We start from the raw sequence: 21,021 nt of genomic DNA, 5'->3' as shown, positions 1-21,021 counted from the left end.
ATAGGGTGGAGGGGGTTATTGGGGGAAACAAAAGGGACATCTATAATACTTTAACAATAAAGACACATTAATTTTTTAAGTGACAGTTTTGCACAATAATCTCCATTCAATCAATTGCAGCCTTTGTTGAGATGGTCATTGTTGAAGAAAAGCAGAAGTCAGAATATTAATCATTTCTTCACACAGAGTATGTGTAAGCTGATATTGGCCAACAGTTTCTCTCATAGAATGAGATGCATATTGAAAGTTTAAGTGAATGGAATATAGTCTGTAGGCTCTAAAATATGTTTTCCAAGACAAATCCAATGAATAGGAACTCCCATGGGGTTCTTCTTAACAAGCAGATGATTTTCTCCTTTAAATTTAGGAGTCTTCTCACTCCCAAAGCAGTTAAGATTGCCTTTCTGGCCCTGGTCGGGTGGCTCAGTTAATGAAGCATCCTCCTGTACACCCAACAGTTGCAAGTTCAATTCCTAGTTAGGGCACATACCTAGGTTTTAAGGTTCCATCCCCGGTCTGGGTGTGTACAGAAGGCAACCAATCAATGTTTCTCTCTCACATCACTGTTTCTCTCTTTCTCTAAAAAACATTAATAGAAACATATCCTTGGGTGAGGATTAAAAAAACATTTCCTTTCAAAATATCAAATTAGATATATGTATGTATATACAAAGGTATGTATGTGTGTATATACATAAATCTCAACTTTATAGAAGAGTCCATTTAAAAGAAGTTAATAAACCTCTAGTGTTATTTTCTCTGTGTCAGGATAGACTGTGTTCTCTATGCCTTACAGGCAATAGAGTCTGTCTATTTATTATCTCCAGTGAAAATGATAAAAAATTAATTGAAAATTTATATCATAAAATATATATTTCATTGTATTTCGTTCACATTGCATCATGAAATATGCTAGTATTAAAAAATGTTCCTCATAAGCCAGAATACTTACATGAAAATTTGTCACATACAATATTTAACAGATGTCTGATTTCAGTGTTCTATTACTAGAGAGAGGCAGCAGGGATCTGGTGTATAGTGCATTACACCAGAAGCCAGAAAACCTAGAATCGTAAGTCCTTGGCTCCGTTGCTGACTATTAAATAACACAAAATAATTTTTGGATCATCTGTGCCTCATTTTATTCACCTTGAAAATGGAAGGAAAAACAATCTCCTTTTGTGTTATAAGGGAACAGGAAAAATGGTTAAACAACTCAGGTTTAAAACTCAAGGTCTGCAAAATCAGAATGGTGGTCAGAAATGTTAATTCTCACTTAGGGAAAATGAGAAATTAAAGGGCAAGGCATTTTTAAAAGACCGTCAGGATCACGTGTATAGGAATTGACGAACAGGCATGCGAAACCATGATTGGCAATTCTCCCTGCGTGACCAAATCACCACTTGTCTTCACAGAGGAGCTAGGAGCGGGGCAAGTAATCATGTGATGATGGAACAATGCACCCAGGTCCTTGAACTCCTTGCATAACACGTGGTCTCCTGGAAGCAGATTGCTGAAGCGGAGACTTAGATCACTGGTTCAGCAACGGCTCATGTGCCCCTTACAGTCTGAGCCTCATTTTCTCCTCTGAAATTTCAAATTATTTGTCACATGCTGCTAGTATGAAAGAATAGTAATAGGAAGCCAAAAAGATAAAAGATTTCCAATAGGTTTAATAGACTACAGAATAAAAATAATGTAACAGTTCTAAGAGCAAATCACCTAACAGTATAATTGATGTTGGAATCAAACAACATGGAAGACTTATCACATCTTGCTTCCTGCATGGAGCCCTTTGAGAATGAACTAGTTGCAGTGATTTTTTCAAACTTTTCCTCACAATGAGAACCAACTGGAAAGCAGTTAAAAAATACTCATGTACATGCCACATCCTAGATCAACTAAATAAGAATTTCTGGAGATGAGCCTCAGATCTTGTTGTAAAAGTCATCCAGGTGATTCTCTTGTACCTCCAAGATGGAAAGCCACTGGTCTAATGCGGCGTAGAGCTACTAACAGTGGAAATTTCTTCCTGGCTACTGAAAGAAAAAATTGCAAAGCATCTCTTCTTTCCCTTAAAACAGCTGAATATGATAAATAGCTACTCCTAAAACTTGTAAAGATTATCGGCTACACCAATGTTTATTGACCTTTAGTAGAATAGGATTCAAACCAAAGATTCAGCTTTTCACTCACCTGAATCTATAATATCCTTTGAAATGCTTATGTGTGAACTCTGGTACTTCTACTCCTGGGGCTGCCTACACGTCTAAATATTACTTTTAAAGCCACTGCCATAAAGTCTTCAAAGGAAGCTTTCTTCTCTAATTATTGATTTTTTCTGCCATAAAAAGAATTATTTGTTTTGATTAGGGACTTGAGTGGTAGCAGGAATACTCTGCCCTGCATTCATATCCCATATTCATCATTTATTTAACACAATATAATAGCATCTTATAAATGTCACCATATTTTCTTATATCTGTAAAACACTGATATTGAGTGCCACATGCAGGCTTTCTTTCTAGGTAGATATATTATACTGATTTTGTAATTATCTACTTTCAACATCACTTTGATTCTGTAAAGTGTTCTAAAAAAAGCTACTGAAGATTTCTGTCCTGATTCTTTTTTTCTAGCTAAAGCAGAACCTGAAAAGGAGTTAATGTGATATAACTTGCAACAGAGTCTAATCGCTGATCAGAGAGTACAAGCTTGAATGAGAAGCTACTTGATGCCTATCCAAAACTATCTGAAACTCTGCTGAAGAATCTTTAAAATGAAGGCATTTATTTCTCCCTATCTAGGGGTTCTGAAGACAGGATTATTAATGGACTTCAGAGGATTAATTGACCCAATAAAACAAATGAATGTAATGAATGACATAAACTGATGAACAAAAACAGGTCCAGAGACAGAGAAGCATTGATCAGACCGTCAAACCTCAGAGGGAAGGTAGGGGATGGTGGGGGTAAGGGGAAGAGATCAACCAAAGGACTTGTATGCATGCATATAAGCATAACCAATGGACACAGACATCAAGGGGGTGAGGGCATGAGTAGGAGGGTGGGGGGCAATGGGGGGGAAAGGACACATATGTAATACCTTAATCAATAAAAAAATGCAAATATGTGTATGAGTATATGCATGTGTGTTTTTCTAGGAAGAGTGTCTACAGTTATCAATCAAATTATTTTTAAAAAGATAGTGGCATAAACTGGTTAATAACCCTTGGTATGAATATTCTCAAATCTCCTTGGATTGATGTTGCTATATTGTCTTTGTTCCCTATACAAAGGGTTCACCTGACTGGTGCTTTCAGTTAAATTTCACCATCCTTAATCATGGAACATAGCTATAAGAAAACACAAAAATGCAAAAGTATATTTTCTCTACAGATGTTATTAAGTGTCATGATTCATATTTTCTTTTCTTTCCTCTTAAGCAACCAGGTTATATATATTTTTTTCTTTTCATCTCATTCTTCCTTTATTTTATTATTATTATTTTTTAATTTAAGTTCTTTATTGTTTAACTAGAGGCCCAGTCCACAAATTTCGTGCACCCATGGGGCCCCACCCCCTAGTCCCCCAATATTCATGTATTTTTGTATATGTATATGTATGCATATTTTGTTTTTTTGTTAATCCTCACCTGAGGACATTTTTCATTGATTTTTAGAGTAGAAGGGAAGGCGAGAGATAGAGAGAGAAACATGGATGTGAGAAAGACACATCAATTGGTTGCCTCCTGCACATGCCCCTACCGCATCAGGCCGAAACAGCGCCCTGACAGGGCCGACTGCTGGCAGTCCGCTGGGGCTCAGGCGTTGAGCATATGGCGATTTTCTGTTTCTGCTTCTACTTCTGGTGGAGGTCCCACTTGTAGGAGCTGTTGATGTAGCGACCACTTTCTGTCTTGATCTTGTTCTCCTGTCCTGACTGCCCCACAAACCGCTTCTTCTTCTGGTCCCACTTGAGCTGCTGCCGGCCCCTTGTCAGGTTCTGGGTCTGGTCCCCCATCAGGTCCAGGACAGCTGCCGGCCACCTGCTGCTCAAAGGCGCCCCATCCCCACCAATGCTCAAGCCCTGTTTGCTGTCGAAGTCCTTAGGCCCATAGGAACATAGAAATCCTGGTCCAGTGGCCGGGCCTCCTCCTTCTGCCTCTTGGCTCCCGCTCAGGTCCTGGCTGCTGCCATTTCTGGCCCACCTCTGTGAAGACGTCCTCTACGCACTCTCCTGCCTCCTCCTCCTCCTCCTCCTCCTCCTCCTCCTCCTCCTCCTCCTCCTCCTCCTCTACCTTCTCCTCTTTCCCTGGCTGCTCTGCCTGCAGTGCTGGGCAGCTCGAGACTGGGCCAGCCAGGCCCTCCTGCCGCTCCTGCCGACCCTGCTGGAAGCTGGCAATGGCCTTGCAGTCCTTCTGCCACTTGGCCCGCATCACCTGGCTGCTCAGGTCCCGGCTGGAGGTATTGATCTCAAAGAGGGTCACCCCAGCGGTACTGCTTGATACTATCCACCAGCCTCAGCTGCTGCAGCTCCTCCTCCTCAAAGCTCGAGCTGAAGAAGGGGTGCAGGCCCAGCCCCACAAGGTCCAGCTCCTTGTCCCCTTTGATGGACTCTGGCGAGGATGTCGCTGTGAGCACACTAACTGCTGCTGGGCGTTGTCGGCCATGCGGCCCAGGTCCCGCAGCACCAGCGATGTCTCCAGGGTGTTCTGCAGGCCATTTTGCAGGCCGCAGTCCTAATCATTCACAACACTCTGTGGCATCTGGCCCAGCACTCCTCCACACCTGTGGGCTCCTTGTGGGGGGCAGCGAGAGTGAGGGCACAGCCCAGGAACAGGTGCAGGTCCAGCTGGTAGGGGACCTCATCTGGGGCCACCAAGGAGTAGGCTGTGCCACTTGGCCAGCCCGGGCCACCCGACCCACATGGTGCAGTAAGAGCTTGACGGTAATGACATTGTCCAGCAGCAGGATGCCCAGGCCCCAGGCCAGCAGGTCAGTCATGATGAGAGTGGAGCACTTGCCGTGGGTGAAATTGGCCAGGTTGATCTTGCAGGCCTTCTGGTCCAGGGTGCTGTAGATGTGGGCCCTGCTCACCTGCTGGAGGCCTCAGCCCCCTGGAGACCAAGTGAATGGGTGGAGGAGGCAGATGCTCAATGCCTGAGCCCAGGCTAGGGGGGAGGCAATTGGGGGCAGGGCCAGATCTTCGGTTGTCTACAGCAGTGCGGGTCATAGCCAGTGGTTGTTCCTCTGTTGGGTGGATTTGCATATCAGCCTTTTATTATATAGGATGTATTACATAAGTCTCCTTTTCCCCCCACTGACCTCTCCCTGGCTGCCCCCAAACCCCGCACCCTCCACTCCCACTGTGTCCATTGGTTATGCTCATATTCATGCATACAAGTCCTTTTGTTGATCTCTTACCTCCTCACCCACTGCCTTCCCTCATAGGTTGGACAGTCTATTTGATGCTTCTATGAATCTGGTTCTGTTTTTGTTCATCAGTTTATGTTGTTCATAATATTTCACAAGTGAGTGAGATCATCTAACATTTATCTTTCTCTGACTGGATTATTTTGCTTAGCATAATGCTCTCTAGTTCTATTCATGCTGTTGCAAATGGTAAGAATTCCTTCTTTTTTTACAGCAGCATAGTATTCCATTGTGTAGATATACCACTGTTTTTTAATCCACTCATCTGCTGATGGGCACTTAGGCTGTTTCCAAATCTTAGCTATTGTAAATTGTGCTGCTATGAACATAGGGGTGCATATATCCTTTCTGATGGGTGTTTCTGGTTTCTTGGGATATATTCCTAGAAGTGGGATTACTGGGTCAAATGGAAGTTCCGTTTTTAATTTTTTGAGGAAACTCCATACTGTTTTCCACAGTGGCTGCACTCCCACTAGCAGTGCAAGAGGGTTCTTTATTCTCCACATCCTCTCCAGCACTTGTCCTTTGTTGATTTGTGGGTAATAGCCATTCTGACATGTGTGAGATGGTACCTCATTGTTGTTTTGATTTGCATCTCTTGGATGATTAGTGACTTCGAGCATTGTTTTATGTCTCTCAGTCTTCTGTATGTCCTCTTTCAAAAAGTGTCTATTTAGATCCTTTGCCCATTTTTGATTAGATTGTTTATCTTCTTCTTATTTAGTTGTATGAGTTCCCTATAAATTTTGGAGATTAAACCCTTATCAGTGATAACATTGATAAGTATGTTTTGCCATGCAGTGGGCTTTCTTATTGTTTTGTTGATGGTTTCTTTTACTATGCAGAAACTTTTTTATATTTTGATGTAGTCCCATTTGTTTATTTTCCCCTTAGTTTCCATTGCCCTAGGAACTGTATGGGTAAATATATTGCTACAACAAATGTCTGCTATTTTGCTGCCAATGGCTTTTTCTAAGATTTTTATGGTTTCCCATTTTACATTTAATTCCTTTATCCATTCTGAGTTTATTTTTGTGTATGGTGTAAGTTGGTGGTCTAGTTTTATTTTTTTACAGTTATCCATCCAATTTTCCCAAGACCATTTATTGAAGAGACTGTCTTGACTCCATTGTATGCTCTTGCCTCCTTTGTTAAATATTAATTGAGCATAATGACTTGGGTCTATTCCTGGGTTCTCTGTTCTGTTCCATTGGTCTATATGTCTGTTCTTATGCCAGTACCAGACAGTTTTGAGAACAGTGGTTTTGTAGTATAGCTTGATATCTAGTATTATGATCCCTCCCACTTTGTTCTTCTTTCTCAAGATTGCTGCAGCTATTCTGGGTCTTTTATTGATCCAGATGAATTTTTGGAGAGGTTATTCTAGATCTCTGAAGTATGCCATTGGTATGGGGATTGCAGTGAATCTATAGATTGCTTTGGGTAGGATGGACATTTCAATGATGTTGATTCTACTAATCCATGTACACTGAATATCCTTCCATTTGTTTATATATTTCTCTATCTCTTTCAGTGTCCTGTAATTTTCTGAGTACAGGTCCTTTACCTCCTTGGTTAAATGTATTCTTAGGTATCTTAATTTTTGTGTTGCAGTGGTAAATGGGATTTTTTTTTTTTTTTAGTTTCTCTTTCTGTGAGTTCATTAATGTTGTTAAAAAAAGAAACATAGATTTATGGGTGTTAATTTTGTATCCTGCTACATTGCTGAATTCAGTAAGTCTAGTAGTTTTATGATGGAGTCTTTAGGGTTTTCTAAGTACAATATCATGTCATCTAAGAGTAATGACAATTTTATTTCTTCTTTTCCAATTTGGATGCCTTTTATTTCTTCTTGTCTGATCACTATGGCTAGCACTTCCAGTACTATGTCAAATGAGAGTAGTGAAAGTGGGCATCCCTATCTCGTTCCTGTTTTGAGGGGAAATGGTTTTAGTTTTTTCCCATTCAGTATGATGTTTGCTGTAGGTTTGTCATGTAAGGCTTATATTATGTTAAGGTTTGATCCCTCCATTCCCACTTTGCTGAGAGTTTTTATCAGGAAAGGATGTTGGATTTTGTCAAATGCCTTTTATGCATCAATTGATATGATTATGTTATTTTTGTCTTTCAATTTGTTGATGTGATGTATCACATTTTTTGATTTGTGGATATTGTACCATCCTTGCATCCCCAGAATAAATCCCACTTGGTCAGGGTGTATGATAGTGTCTTTATCTGGTTTTGGTATGAGGGTAATGCTGGCTTCATAGAAGGAGCTTGGAAGTGTTCCTTCCTCTTCAATTTTTTGGAATAGTCTGAGGAGGATAAGTTTTAGTTCTTTGAATGTTTGTATAACTCCCCTGTAAAGCAGTCTGGCCCGGCCTTTTTTTTTTTTTTTTTTTTTTTTTTATTTCAGAGTTCAAGGAAGAGGGAGAAAGAGATAGAAACACCAATGATGATAGAATCATTGATTGGCTGTCTCCTGCACACCCCCTACTGGGGAAGGAGCCCACAGCTAGGGCATGTGTCCTTGACTGGAATTGAACCTGGATCATTTGGTCCTCAGGCCAATGCTCTACCCACTGAGACAAACCAACTAAGGTTGCCCCGGGCTTTGTTTGCTGGAAGTTTTTTGATGACTGCCTCAATTTCCTTCTTAGTTATCAGCATGTTGAGATTTTTTGATTCTTCTTGATTGAGTTTTGAAAGGTTATATTTTTCTAGGAATATGTCCATTTCCTCTAGGTTGTTAAGTTTGTTGGAATAGAGTTGTTCATCATATTTTTTTTACAATCCTTTGTATTTCTGTAGGGTCTGTTGTTATTTTGCCTCTTTCATTTCTGATTTTTTTTTAATTTGGGTCCTCTTTCTTTGCTTCTTGGTGTGCCTGGCTAGAGGTTCATTAATCTTGTTTATCCTTTCAAGAACCAGCTCTTGGTTTCATTGTTCTTTTGTATTGTTTCATTGGTCTCTATGTCATTTATTTCTGCTATGATCTTGATAATTTATTACCAATCTTTAATTTTTTTTTCTGAGGTAGGCCTGTAATGCTATGAACTTCCCTCTCAGGACTGCTTTCACTGGGTCCCCTAGTTTTGGATTGTTGTTATCATTGTTATTCATTTCCAGTATGTTTTTAATTTCTTCTTTGGTCTCTTTGGTAACCCAATCATTGTTTAATAGCACACTATTCAGTCTCCAAGTTTTTGAATTTTTTTATTGTTTTTAGTGTAGTTTATTTCTAATATTATGCCATTGTGGTCTGAGAAGATGCTTGATATGATTTCAATCTTCTTGAATTTGGATAGACTTTGCCTATACCACGATATGTTGTCTATTTTTTAAAATGTCTCATGTGCACTTGAAAAGAATGTATATTCTGTAGCTTGGGATGAAATATTCTGTAGATGTCAATTAAGTCCATGTTACCTAGTGAATCATTTAGGATAGTGGTTTCTTTGCTGATTTTTTGTCCAAATGATTTATCCAGTGATTTCAGTGGGGTATTAAAGTCCCCTACTATGATCATATTGCTGAAAATCTCTCCCTTGATATCTTCCAGAAGTTTTTTTTTTTTTTTTTTATGTATTTGGGTGCTGTTGCATTGGGTGCAAATATGTTTACAGAGTTATAGCCTCTTGTTGTATCGATCCCTTTAGTATTATGGAGTGGCCTTCCTTATCTCTTGTTATGACCTTCACTTTGAAGTCTATTTTGTCATATATAAGTATTGCTACCCCAAATTGAAATGTTTTTTCATTTCCATTTGCCTGAAAGATATTTTTTCATCCCTTCACTTTCAGTCTGTGTGAGTCACTAATTCTGAGGTGGGTCTCTTGTAGTCAACAAATATATGGGTCATGTTTTCTTATCCATTCATCTACTAAATATATTTTGATTAGAGCATTTAGTCCATTTATGTTTATAGTTATTATTGATAGGTACTTGTTTTTAGCCATTTTATTATTAATTTTTTTTTTTTGCCTGTGTTCCTTCTTCTCTTTTTTATTTATTTATTTCTTCTTTTTACAACAGTCCCTTTAGCATATCTTGCATTGCTTGCTTGGTAGTGATAAACTCCCTTAGCTTTTCTTTGTCTGTGAAGCTCCTGATTTCCCCTTCAATTTTGAATTATAGCCTTACTGGATAGAGTATTCTTGGATTCAGTCCCTTTGCATCACTTTGTATACTTCCTTCCATTCCTTTCTGGCCTAATGTGTTTCTGTTGAGAAATCAGTTGATAGTCTAATGGGAGATCCCTTATAGGTAACTTTCTGTCTCTTTCTGGCAGCCTTTAAATTCTCTCTTTGTCATTAACATTTGCCAATGTAATTATGAAGTGTCTTGATGTGGGTATTTTTGGGTTTATCTTGTTTGGGGCTCTCTGTACTTGTGTGACTTTTTTCTTCCCTAAATCAGGGAAGTTTTCTCTCTTTTTTTTAAGTATATATTTTATTGATTTTTTACAGAGAGGAAGGGGGAGGGATAGAGAGTTAGAAACATCAGTGAGAGAGAAACATCGATCAGCTGCCCCCTGCATACCCCCTACCAGGTATGTGCCTGCAACCAAGGTACATGCCCTTAATGGAAATCGAACCTAGAACCCTTCAGTCCCCAGGCTGATGCTCTATCCAGTGATCCAAACCAGCTAGGGCCAGGGAAGTTTTCTGACATTATTTCTTCAAATAGGTTTTCTAGTGGTGGCTCTTCTTCTTATCGTTCTCGCATCCCTCTTATACGTATGTTGCTTTGTTTCATGTTGTCCCAAAGCTCCCTCAGGCTCTCCTCTTGTCTTTTGATTTTTTTCTCCAATTGAAGTTCAGATTGGGTGTGATTTGCTTCCTTATCTTCTAATTTGCTAATTTGGTCCCTTGCTCCTCCTAGTCTACTGTTGAAAGCTTCCATAGTGTTTTTTATTCTAGCTATATCACTCTTTATTTCTTCTTGGTTGTTACATGGTTTAATGATTTTCTCATCCATCCAGTTTATGAACTGTATGACCCTTATTCTGAATTATTTTTCTGACATTGCATGCCTCAGTTTCATTTAGTTCCTTTTCTGGCGATTCCTACTTTTCTTTCCTTTAGGGATTGTTCTTCTGCCTCCCCATTTTTGCTCTCACTGAAGGATCTAAGTGTCGAATTGAGCATGGCCAGGCATTATGGTCATGGGGGGCCGGTGACTGCTCCTCTTATGGTCACTGGGCAGTGGCTGCTCCTTGGGCAGTCTCGGGCAGTGGCTGCTCTCCACATGGTTGCCAGCTGCTCCCTGGGTGTCATGGAGTGGCTGCTGGATCCCCGCGCAGTTGCAGACAGCATCTGATGGCTCCTTGATTATGCGCACGGTGTGGGCAGTGGCTGCTGGCTCCCTGAGAAGTAGCGGAAAGTGTCTACTGTCTCCTCTCACCTGCATGGTCATGGGCGGCAGCTGCTGGCTCCCCTCAAGGTTGTGGGTGGCATCTGCTGACTCCCCGCGTGTGCGGGTGGTCTCAGACAGTGGCTACTGGTTCCCCATGAGGTTGTGGACATCAGCTGATGGCTCTCCCCTTCAAGATGGTGCGGCTTCGAAGGCAGAGTGGGCCTCCAGGAGAGATTAAAACAGTAGCAGAGGCTGCTCGGCTATGCGAGTCCAGTCTGCCAGCCCCCGAAGGTCCTGCGAGGTCTAGGTGTCCCTCCCTCAGACACATACACAAACCACACGTCCACACACTCCCCTTTTGCTCCCTCACTCACTCACACCCTCCCTCACTGCCATCCTCCCGCCGCCATCTTCTCTTCAAAACCCCAACAGGGTTATTTTTATTCTATTTTATTTACTTTGCTTCTCACCTTTCAAGCCTAGGTTTAACTTCTTGTATTCTGCCTTGTGACACTGGCACTGATAGTCTACAAACAGCACTTCCCAGTCTCTTTGGAAGCCTGGAGGGAGTTTGGAAGGCAACAAGGAGGGAAGGGATTTCTTTCCCACCTCTAGTTCCTGTTTACTCCTTCCAGTAGCAGAGGGTGGGCACAGTTCTAACTGCCACTTCTTTCACTATCCCATCATCACCTGTCTTGTTCCTGTCACAGGGACCAGCATCAGCCCAGGTGGAGGAAGCACCCAACGTGTGGCTCTTCCACGTCAGATATCTGCACCAACAGTACAGCATGAATCACAAGGCCTAATATCTCCTACTATCTTGCCTTTTGTTCCCCAAGCTCTTTGGCAGCAGCTGGTTCTTGAACTTTCTAATTTTTTTTTGCTGTTCCAGCCTTCTAAAACCTGTGTGACAAATTTTATGTTTTAAATCCTCTCTGATATAAAAATACCTAGATGGCTTCAATTTTCCCCACCCAACCTGAATCATGTAACTTACTCAAAGATGTTTATAAGGGATGTATTGATTAAAGAAGCAACAAAGAACATTTATTTGGGGGGAAATGCACTGACACTGTACAAAGGTCAAAAGCTTAGAGTAGGTCAAAGGCACCGGTTGCTCCATGGCTGATGAGGAAGGAGAAGTTACATGTAACATCATATTTGACTTTCCAGGGAAGAATTTCATAAGAACTATAGTGGTTGAAATCATGTAACAAAGGGTGCAAAGTAAACACGAGTGATACATGAGATGATTACCTCCATAATTTGTGGGGCACAGTACAAAATGAAATTGTTGGATTCCTTGTTCAAAATATTAAAAATTTCAAGATAACCGCAGCAGACATTGAACTGAGTGTGGGATGCTTGTCAGTGTAGTGTCTTGTGTGACAGGTAATGTGCCCTTTAAGAACCAGATCTGCATATGAAACATTAAAAAAATAATAATAAAAAGCTTGGATAAAAAAGAAGGAAGGAAAGTTACCAGAAATGGATAGCTAAACCAAGGGATGGAAAAATCTTCAATGACTATGATACTATTTGTTTTATTTTTCTAGTAATGGGGAAATGGGCCAAATCCCTCCCACCACCTGTTTCAATAAATAAAGTTTTTTTTGGAACACAGTCAAGTCCATTTGTTCACCAATTATTAATGGATGCTTTTGTACCACTACATTAGAGGTGAATGGTTGTGACAGAGACTGAAAGGCCGGCAAAACCTAAAATATGCACTTTCTTGTCCTTTAAATAGTTTATTATTCCTTGGAGTATTATAATGGACTAGATGTGAAGACAAGTCGAAAATTTTCTAAATGTATTTTTCAACTAGTATACCCTTTATATTACCACATAACTGAAATGGTTATCTTTTCCATAAATTTTTATATCAAAATATATAACGATGTATTCCAAGTAGGCCTCCAAATTTCAGATTTGAAAATTATAATCGTTAGTTGGTCCTATCTATCAATTTATGAAAAGTTCTAAAAAGCAGTCACTCATGTGTGCCCAGAAGTAAATATTTTTTAAAATTGAATTTATTGGGGTGACATTGGTTATTAAAATACAGGTTTCAAGTTTACAACTCAACAAGCAATATCTGTATAATATACAAGAGGCCTGGTGCATGGGTTCATGCACCAGTGGGGTCCCTTGGCATGGCCTATGGGGATTGGGCTGAAACTGTAGTCCAACGCCACCTGCCGCTCCTGCCTGCTATTCCTGCTCATCCTGGCCCTGCTGCGACTGCCGCCACCACCACTTGGTAGGCTGGCTGCCACTCCACTGTGGTCTCTGGGATGCGGCAGGCAGCCGTGAATCCTGCGTCTGGCGCCTGTTGGTTAGTTTAGCAGGGCTCCAGCTGCGTCCACCAGGACGCAGTTCCTGCATTGAGCGTTTGCTCTCTGGTGGTCAGTGTGCAAAATAGCGACCAGTTGACCGGTCGTTCATTCAGATGTTCTGTTGTTAGGTTGCCTAGGCTTTGATATATATATATATTTGTGTGCCTATTGCTCAAAATGAAATTTCTTTCTGTCCCCATTTTCCCACTTCCACCTATCCCCCAGCCCTCGCTTCCCTTTGCATAACACCACACTGTTTGCTGGGGTCCAACACCAGCAGGTCTAGGGGTCCCCAAAGGTGTGGACGGAGTCAGCGAAGAAGGGATGACACAGAGGCAGCATTCAGGTGATCATCATAGCTAGTTTTTCTTGCCTGTTTCTAGCCAGGATCTCCAGCCAGGTTCTGTAGCCATGTTCCCTTGCTAGGTTCTCCAGCCAGGTTCTGTCCAGGTTCTCCAGCCAGGTTCAGTCACCAGGTTCTAGTCAGGTTCTCTTGCAATGTTCTATCCAGGTTCTGTAGGTTCTCCAGCCAAGTTTGGTGGCCAGGTTCTGTCCAGGTTCTCCTGCCATGTTCTGTCTAGGAGGTTCTCCAGCCAATTTCTGTAGCCAGGTTCTGTCCAGGATCTTTTGCCATATTCTCTGGCTAGGTTCTGTCTCTAGGTTCTGTGTCCTGTTGTCTTGTTACATCTGTATTTATACCAGTTGATTCCAATCCTATCAATCTGTATTCCAAAGGTTAGGGTGTTTCTTATCTCCATTCCAGGGAGTAAAGATTATGTAGCTTAAGTGTGATTGTTTGTAGTTAAAAAGTGATTAACTACCCACCTGGCACTTAGTTAAGGGGTTTTATCTCCTCCCTAACTTCAGGGAAAAATCACCACCTGGGGAAACAACCTTTCTTGGAGAGGTGACCTTGGTTAAAACACATAGCGCCAAGAAGGTGAGCAAACATATTAAGAACAGTATGCCATATACGCCAGGTCCCTTGAAACATACGCTGTGCAGTTGTTTCTTCCCTGCAGCAACTGTGTCAAGCAGCAAGGATGGTCTGGCTCCCGGCAACTGTTGTCTGTGTATATGTGTTTTCTACATATGTATATATTTTTGCTTAATCCCTTCACATTTTTTTCCTCAGCCCCCCAAACTCTCTCACTTCTGACAACTGTCTATCTGCTCTATGTATCTATGTTTCTATTTTATTTTCCAAATTATTTTGTTCATTAGATTTCATATATAAGTGAGATTATATAGAATTTGTCCTTGTCTGACTGGTTTATTTCACTTGAACATAATCTCCAGGTCCTTAACTTGGTAAGGTAATATTTCCTATTTTTTTCTTTAATATGTCTTTCAGACATAGTCCCAGAATTGGAAATGCTGGATCAAAAGGTAGTTCCAGTTTTAATTTTTGAGGAAACTCCATACTGTTTTCCACAGTGGCTGTAATTTCCACAAACAGTGTACGAGGATCTCATTTTCTCCACATCTTTGCCAGCATTTGTTTGTTTATATATTGACTAAAGGCCCTGTGCATAGATTCATGCACTGGTGGGATCCCTCGGTCTGGCCTGCGCCCTCTCACAATCCGGGACTCCTCACAGGATGTCGGATAGCCAGTTTCAGCCTGATCCCCACAGGCCTGATCCAGACAGCAGGGAGCCCGATCCTGTGTGTTGAGCATCTGTCCCCTGGTGGTCATTGCGTGTCATAATGACCAGTCAACCGGTCATTCGGTTGATTAGTCGCTTAGGCATGTATATGATAGCCATTTGGACAGGCTTGGGGCAATATCTCAAGGTGGATTTAATTTGCATTTCTCCAATGATTTGTGACATTGAGTATTTTTTCATTTGTCTCTTGGCTTCCTATATGTCCTCTTTGGAGAAGTGTCTATGCAGGTCCTTTCCCCACATTTTAATTGGATTGTTTGTTTTCTTGGTGTTGAGTTATATAAGTTTTTTATAAATTGTGGATATTAAATCCTTTTCAAATGTATCATTGGTGAATATATTTTCCCATTTAGTGTGTTGCCTTTTAATTTTGTTGCTGGTTTCCTTTGTTGTGCAAAGGTTTTTAGTTTGATGTCCCATTTGTTTATTTTATTTTTTTCATTGTTTCCCTTGTTGGAGGAAATATATCAGCAAAAATATTGCTACAAGAGTTGTCTGAGATTTTACTGCCTATGTTTTCTTCTGTAATTTTTATGTTTTTTGCAACTTACATTTAAGACTTTACTCCATATTGAGTTAATTCTTATGTTTGGTGTAATTTAGTGGTCTAGTTTTGTGTTTTTTGTGTTTTTTTTTTTTTTTTTTTTGCATGTGTCTGACCAGTTTTCCAGATACCATTTTTTGAAGACTGTCTTTATTCCATCATATGTTCTTGCTTCTTTTTTTCAAATATTAATTGAGCACAAAGGCATGAGTTTATTTCTGGATTCTCTACTCCTTTCCATTGATCTGTGTGCCTGTTCTTATGCCAGTACCATGCTGTTTACCTGGCCTTATAGTAATAGCTTGATAAAAGGTAGTGTGATACCTTCAATTTTGTTCTTTCTGAAGATTACTGAGGGTATTTGGGTGTTTTTTGTGTTTTTGATTTTTTGTGTTTTTTTTTTTTTTTTTTGCTTCCATATGAATTTTTGAAATATTTTTCTATATAGGTGAGATATGACATTGGTATTTTAATAGGAATTGCATTGACTATATAAATTGTTTTGGGTAGTATGGACACTTTAATTATGTTAATTCTTCCTATCCATGAGTACGGTATACACTTCCACTTATTGGTATCTTTCTCAGCTTCTTTATTCAGTACGCTATAATTATATGAGTATAGTTTTTTTACTTCCTTTTTAAAATTTATTCCTGGATACCTTTTTTGTTGTTGCTGTTGCAATAGTAAATGGGATGGTTTCTTAGTTTCCCCTTCTATAGTTCGTTATTGGTATATAAAAATGCCACCAATTTCTGAATATTAATTTTGCATCTTGCTACTTTACTGAATTCATTTATCACTTCTAGTAGTTTTTCAACATGAATAAAATCTAACGAAGACAATCTTCAATCTGAATGATTTATGAATTAATAGTCACTATTTCCCTTACTTACAGATTTGTTAGATGCAATGTTACTAAGCATGATTGTATACCTCTTTTGTAAATGCCACATTCAGCTGGCTCTCAATGGCCAATATTTGTACTTAGTTTTGGGAAATTTCTTCTGAAATAACTAGGCAATTATATAAAAACATATCCATAAAACAAAGTCAACCTTATTACCAGCACCATGCTCAGAAATTACCAACTTTCATTTTAATGACCTCCAGATGCATTACACAATAGTAGCTACTCATTTCCGGAAAATAGAAGTAGAATAACTATGCACTGGGGAGTTAGGGAAGTATTCAATTCTTCAAAAATACCATTTCACTTCAAGCATAAGCAGTCAGGGATGAGTTGTGAGTTTAGAGTGAAACATATAAAACTCACCAAATGTTTTTTGGTGCTGTTGTTTGAATGGAGGAAAAGTTGAAATCATGGTAATAGGACTTATTCTTTTCTTTGCCAAAATTTGGGATTTTAGCACAGATTCTTATATTGGTATTTAGAACACATATGCAATGGCATTTAGTTTAGTCTTAAACTGTGAATCAGATATAAAAAATAACAACAGATGGAGAAAATAAAATTGAATTTCTAGTATATTACAAACAAGCTTAAATACTGTGTTCAGCTCCCATGTGGTGTGTTGTTTGGTCTGAAGGATTGAATGTGACAAATATTACTGGTGACTCATATCTTTCATCTACATGTAGCCACAAAGTCCAAAGTTTTGTGATACATTCTTTCTTTTTTGTTGTTGTTGTATTTTTAATTTCTACCTATGCAATTTCAACAAATTTTAAGGTCATTTCAAATCATAATATGAAAGTTGGCCAGTGTGTCTTTAGCACCTGGATTTTGATATTTTGTAATGTTCAAAGAGAATCCATTGTACTAATTGCAAAATAGGGTGAAGGTGTCTATTATTAGGTCTGAGGAATCCACAGTCTATGAAATTATAAAACTCTTCTTACACCAAAAAACAAAAACAAAAAAAGACAAAGAGGATTTTCCAGTTCTCTGTCCTTCACCATCTCAATGGCAATTAGATCTTGAATTCAGGTTTTCATCAAGATTCTTCTCACAACCATGTCATAGCACTTTCTTCACTGCTTTCATGATTTCCAACCCAATTACCAACTTTCATTTTAATGACCTCCAGATGCATTACACAATAGTAGCTACTCATTTCCGGAAAATAGAAGTAGAATAACTATGCACTGGGGAGTTAGGGAAGTATTCAATTCTTCAAAAATACCATTTCACTTCAAGCATAAGCAGTCAGGGATGAGTTTATTTCTGGATTGAACTAAGCTACACCTTGATGCAGAAATTTTTATCAAAGCATAACATGCATACAGAAAAGCACACAAATCAAAGTCTACTGCTCAATGTATTTGAAAATTAGAACACCTTTGGTTTAATCAGCATTGAATAAAGAAGCAGAATATTCTAGCTTGTCAGAAAACCCTGGTGCTTTCTTCTGGTCACAAGCTCCCAAGAGGTGTAATATAAATTTTAATCACAGAGGTAACTTTTGCATATTATTGTAATTCATATAAATGGGATCATATAGTTTGTACTGCTATAGTGTGTCTGGACGTGGGTTTTTTTGTTTGTTTGTTTGTTTGTTTGTTTGTTTTTGCTTAATTGTATGCTTGTGTGCTTGTGAGATTCATTCACATTGTTTAATGATCTTTTTTTTTCTAGACAGTTAACCATTATGTTATGAACCAGCATCTTTATTCTCTTTTAAAAATTCTTTTACAGCCCTAGCTGGTTTGGCTAAGTGGATAAAGTTGGCCTGCGGACTAAAGGGTACCCAGGTTTGATTCCAGACAAGGGCACATGCCTGGGTTGCAGGCTGGATCCCCAGTGGGGGATATGCAGGAGGCGGCCGATCAATGATTCTCTCTCATCACTGGTGTTTCTTTCTTTCTCTCCCTCTCCATTCCTCTCTGAAATCCATAAAAATATATTTTTAAAAAATCCCTTTACTATATTATCTAATTTTAGTTCAATTTATTGTCTTCTATTTAAATTAGCTCTTTGATATCTACTTTGTGTAATTCACTGCTCTTGGTATTATAAGAATGAAAAAGTCTGTTAAAATCTGACTTTGTCTTAAGGAGTTGAACATTTAATTGAAGAAACAAAACAAAATTAACTCAAATGTCTTATCCTATATAATAAAAGCCTAATATTCTAAGTGTCTGGTTGACTGGTTGACTGTCCATCCAATCAAAGTGTAATATGCTAATAATATGCTAAGGCCGTTCCACCGCTTGCTATGATGTGCACTGACCACCAGGGACAGATGCTCAGACTGGTAAGTTAGCTTGCTGCTGGGGTCCGGTCGATCAGGACTGAGCAAGATGGGCAGGACCGGAGCCTTCCAGTACTCCCTGACTGGCTGGCCAACCTCCTGTGTCTGCCCCAGGCTCCAATCATGCACTGGTGGGGTCCCTTGGCTTGGCCTGCTCCCTCTCCCAATCCAGGATCCCTCAGGGGATTTCAGAGAGCCGGTTTCAGCCCAGTCCCACAGGCCATGCCAAAGGACCTCACTGGTGCATGAATTCATGCACCAGGCCTCTAGTGGAACTATAGAAGCCCTAAATTAAAGTACAAGAAACAATGCAAGAATGCAAAAGTAAGATGTATTTATTTTTCCTGAGGCTGCCAGAGAAAATTTTAACTAAGAAATTGCCTTATGGTTGAGAAAAAGTTACATAGCTAATGAAAGAGTACAGAGCACTGCTGGCTGAGGTCGTGGCATAAACAAATGTCCAATAACACAAAACTGAAATAAATCATCAGGAATGACTGTGATGAGATGCACGAATGGATTCTGTTGGAAGGGTACCTTAAGGGCCTTGTTCCCCATACTTGGAGTTATTCAGTTCCTCTTCCAATTTTCTTCATTCCTTTTGGAAAATTTAACCTGCCCTTTTCATTGCCTTGTTCCCCATTGTTAACATTATTTCTCAGTTCTTTGAAATTTTCCCTATTCTCCTGCTTTCAGTATTGGCATTATTCAAACAATATTTGGTCACATCATTACAGCAAAACAAAACAAATAGCTCTAATTGTAAAATAGACATAACATTTTTTTCTAGACCATTTGGACTTCCCACTCTCACATTCTCTTTGCTCAATATTGAAAATGCATGATTACAAATTATATATATATACACATATATAATGCATATAAACTATTAACAATTATTTATGTAAATTATATTATCTACATTTAACAGATTTATGTAGGATATAATTGAAATACAAAGAATTGTGCATATTAAGTGTGTATAATTTGATGATTTTTCTCATATGCAGACAACTCTGATACCATCACCAGGGGGACAGGGAGAATTGTTATTCAATGGGTATAAACTTTCAATTATACCAGATGCTAAATAAATAATTTGGGGAGATCTACTTATATCATAGTGCCTATTGTCAATAACATGATGTGAAAAAAAAAATTAAACTCAGCGATCCCATTACTTGGAATATAACCTTAAGAAAACTGAAACAACAATCAGAAAAAAAATATATGCACCCTATACTCATAGAAGCACAATTTACAATAATTAAGATCTAGAAACAGCTTAAGTGCCCATCAGTAGATGAGTGGATAAAAAAGCTGTGGTACATTTACACAATGGAATAATATGCAGCTGTAAAAAAGAAGGCTCTCTTACCCTTTTAGACAGCTGGAAGGACCTGGAGAGCATTGTGCTAAGTGAAATAAGCCAGTCAGAGAAAGATAAGTATCACATGATCTCACTTGTATGTGGAATCTAATGAATAAAATAAACTGATGAACAAAATATACCCAGAGACATAGAAGCATGGAACAGACTGACAAATCTCAGAGGAAAGGCGGTGTTGTGGGGTGGGTGGGGAGAGATTAACTGAGGAACCTATATGCACATATGCATAGCCCATGGACACAGACAATAGTGTGGTTACGACTGGGAGAGGTAGGTGCAGGGTGGAGGGAGTCAATTGGAAAAAAAGGGGGACATCTGTAGTATTTTCAACAATAAAGATAAATTTTAAAAAATATATTAAAAATTTAGATATCATGTTAAGTGTTCTAACACGCACACATAAAAAGGCATTGTTAAAAATTTATACAATGAAATTTATATATCTATTATATATTTATTTGTGCATGTTTTAAGTTATATGTCATTAGATGTTCAATGAATGTTTGGAAAATGTTGATCCTAAGATTGAAATAAAATGCCAAAATTGTTAGCTATTTAGCACGTCTTCTTTCATATGTGTTACAATAGTCCAAATTTATACTTTATTACCTTAATTATTACTTATATGATTTAAAAGACCATTATTAATAAAATTAAATTATTCCTTAAATCAAACATAATTTTGAATTATGATAGCAGTTGCTTCCTGCTAAGCATGTAATTATTCACAGTCACTTTATGCTTTGGGTCCCACAGTCAGTATGATGACATAACTGCTCCAAATAAATGAAAGTATTACATGGCTTCAGTAGCTTCTTCAGTACTAACATTGGCATTAGCATTCTTAAAATTGCTCTCATGGTGTGTCCTGGATACATTTCTTCTATGTATGTCTAGTGCGTGATTTGCCTTCTTCGGATTTCCAAAAGTAACTGCTGAGCCATATTCATACCATCCATTCTCATAACATGATCAATTCAGTGCAGCTAAGCAGCAAGGTGCTCAGGTTGGATGCCTGTGAAAAGACAGAATGTGTGATGGGAAACTAGTGAAAATGAAATCAGATGGAAA

General features: G+C 39.1%; 1 pseudogene; it reads right to left on the bottom strand.

Moving 5' to 3' along the window:
• Positions 1 to 3,770: 3,770 nt before the first annotated feature.
• On the bottom strand, positions 3,771 to 10,846 carry LOC118650447 (annotated as a pseudogene).
• Positions 10,847 to 21,021: the final 10,175 nt, after the last annotated feature.

Source organism: Myotis myotis, unplaced genomic scaffold, assembly GCF_014108235.1.
Source record: "Myotis myotis isolate mMyoMyo1 unplaced genomic scaffold, mMyoMyo1.p scaffold_m19_p_3, whole genome shotgun sequence".
In the NCBI taxonomy this organism is placed as follows: Eukaryota; Metazoa; Chordata; class Mammalia; order Chiroptera; family Vespertilionidae; genus Myotis; species Myotis myotis.
The sequence above is the reverse complement of the archived record's forward strand: the minus strand, read 5'-3'. Positions and strand labels throughout refer to the sequence as shown.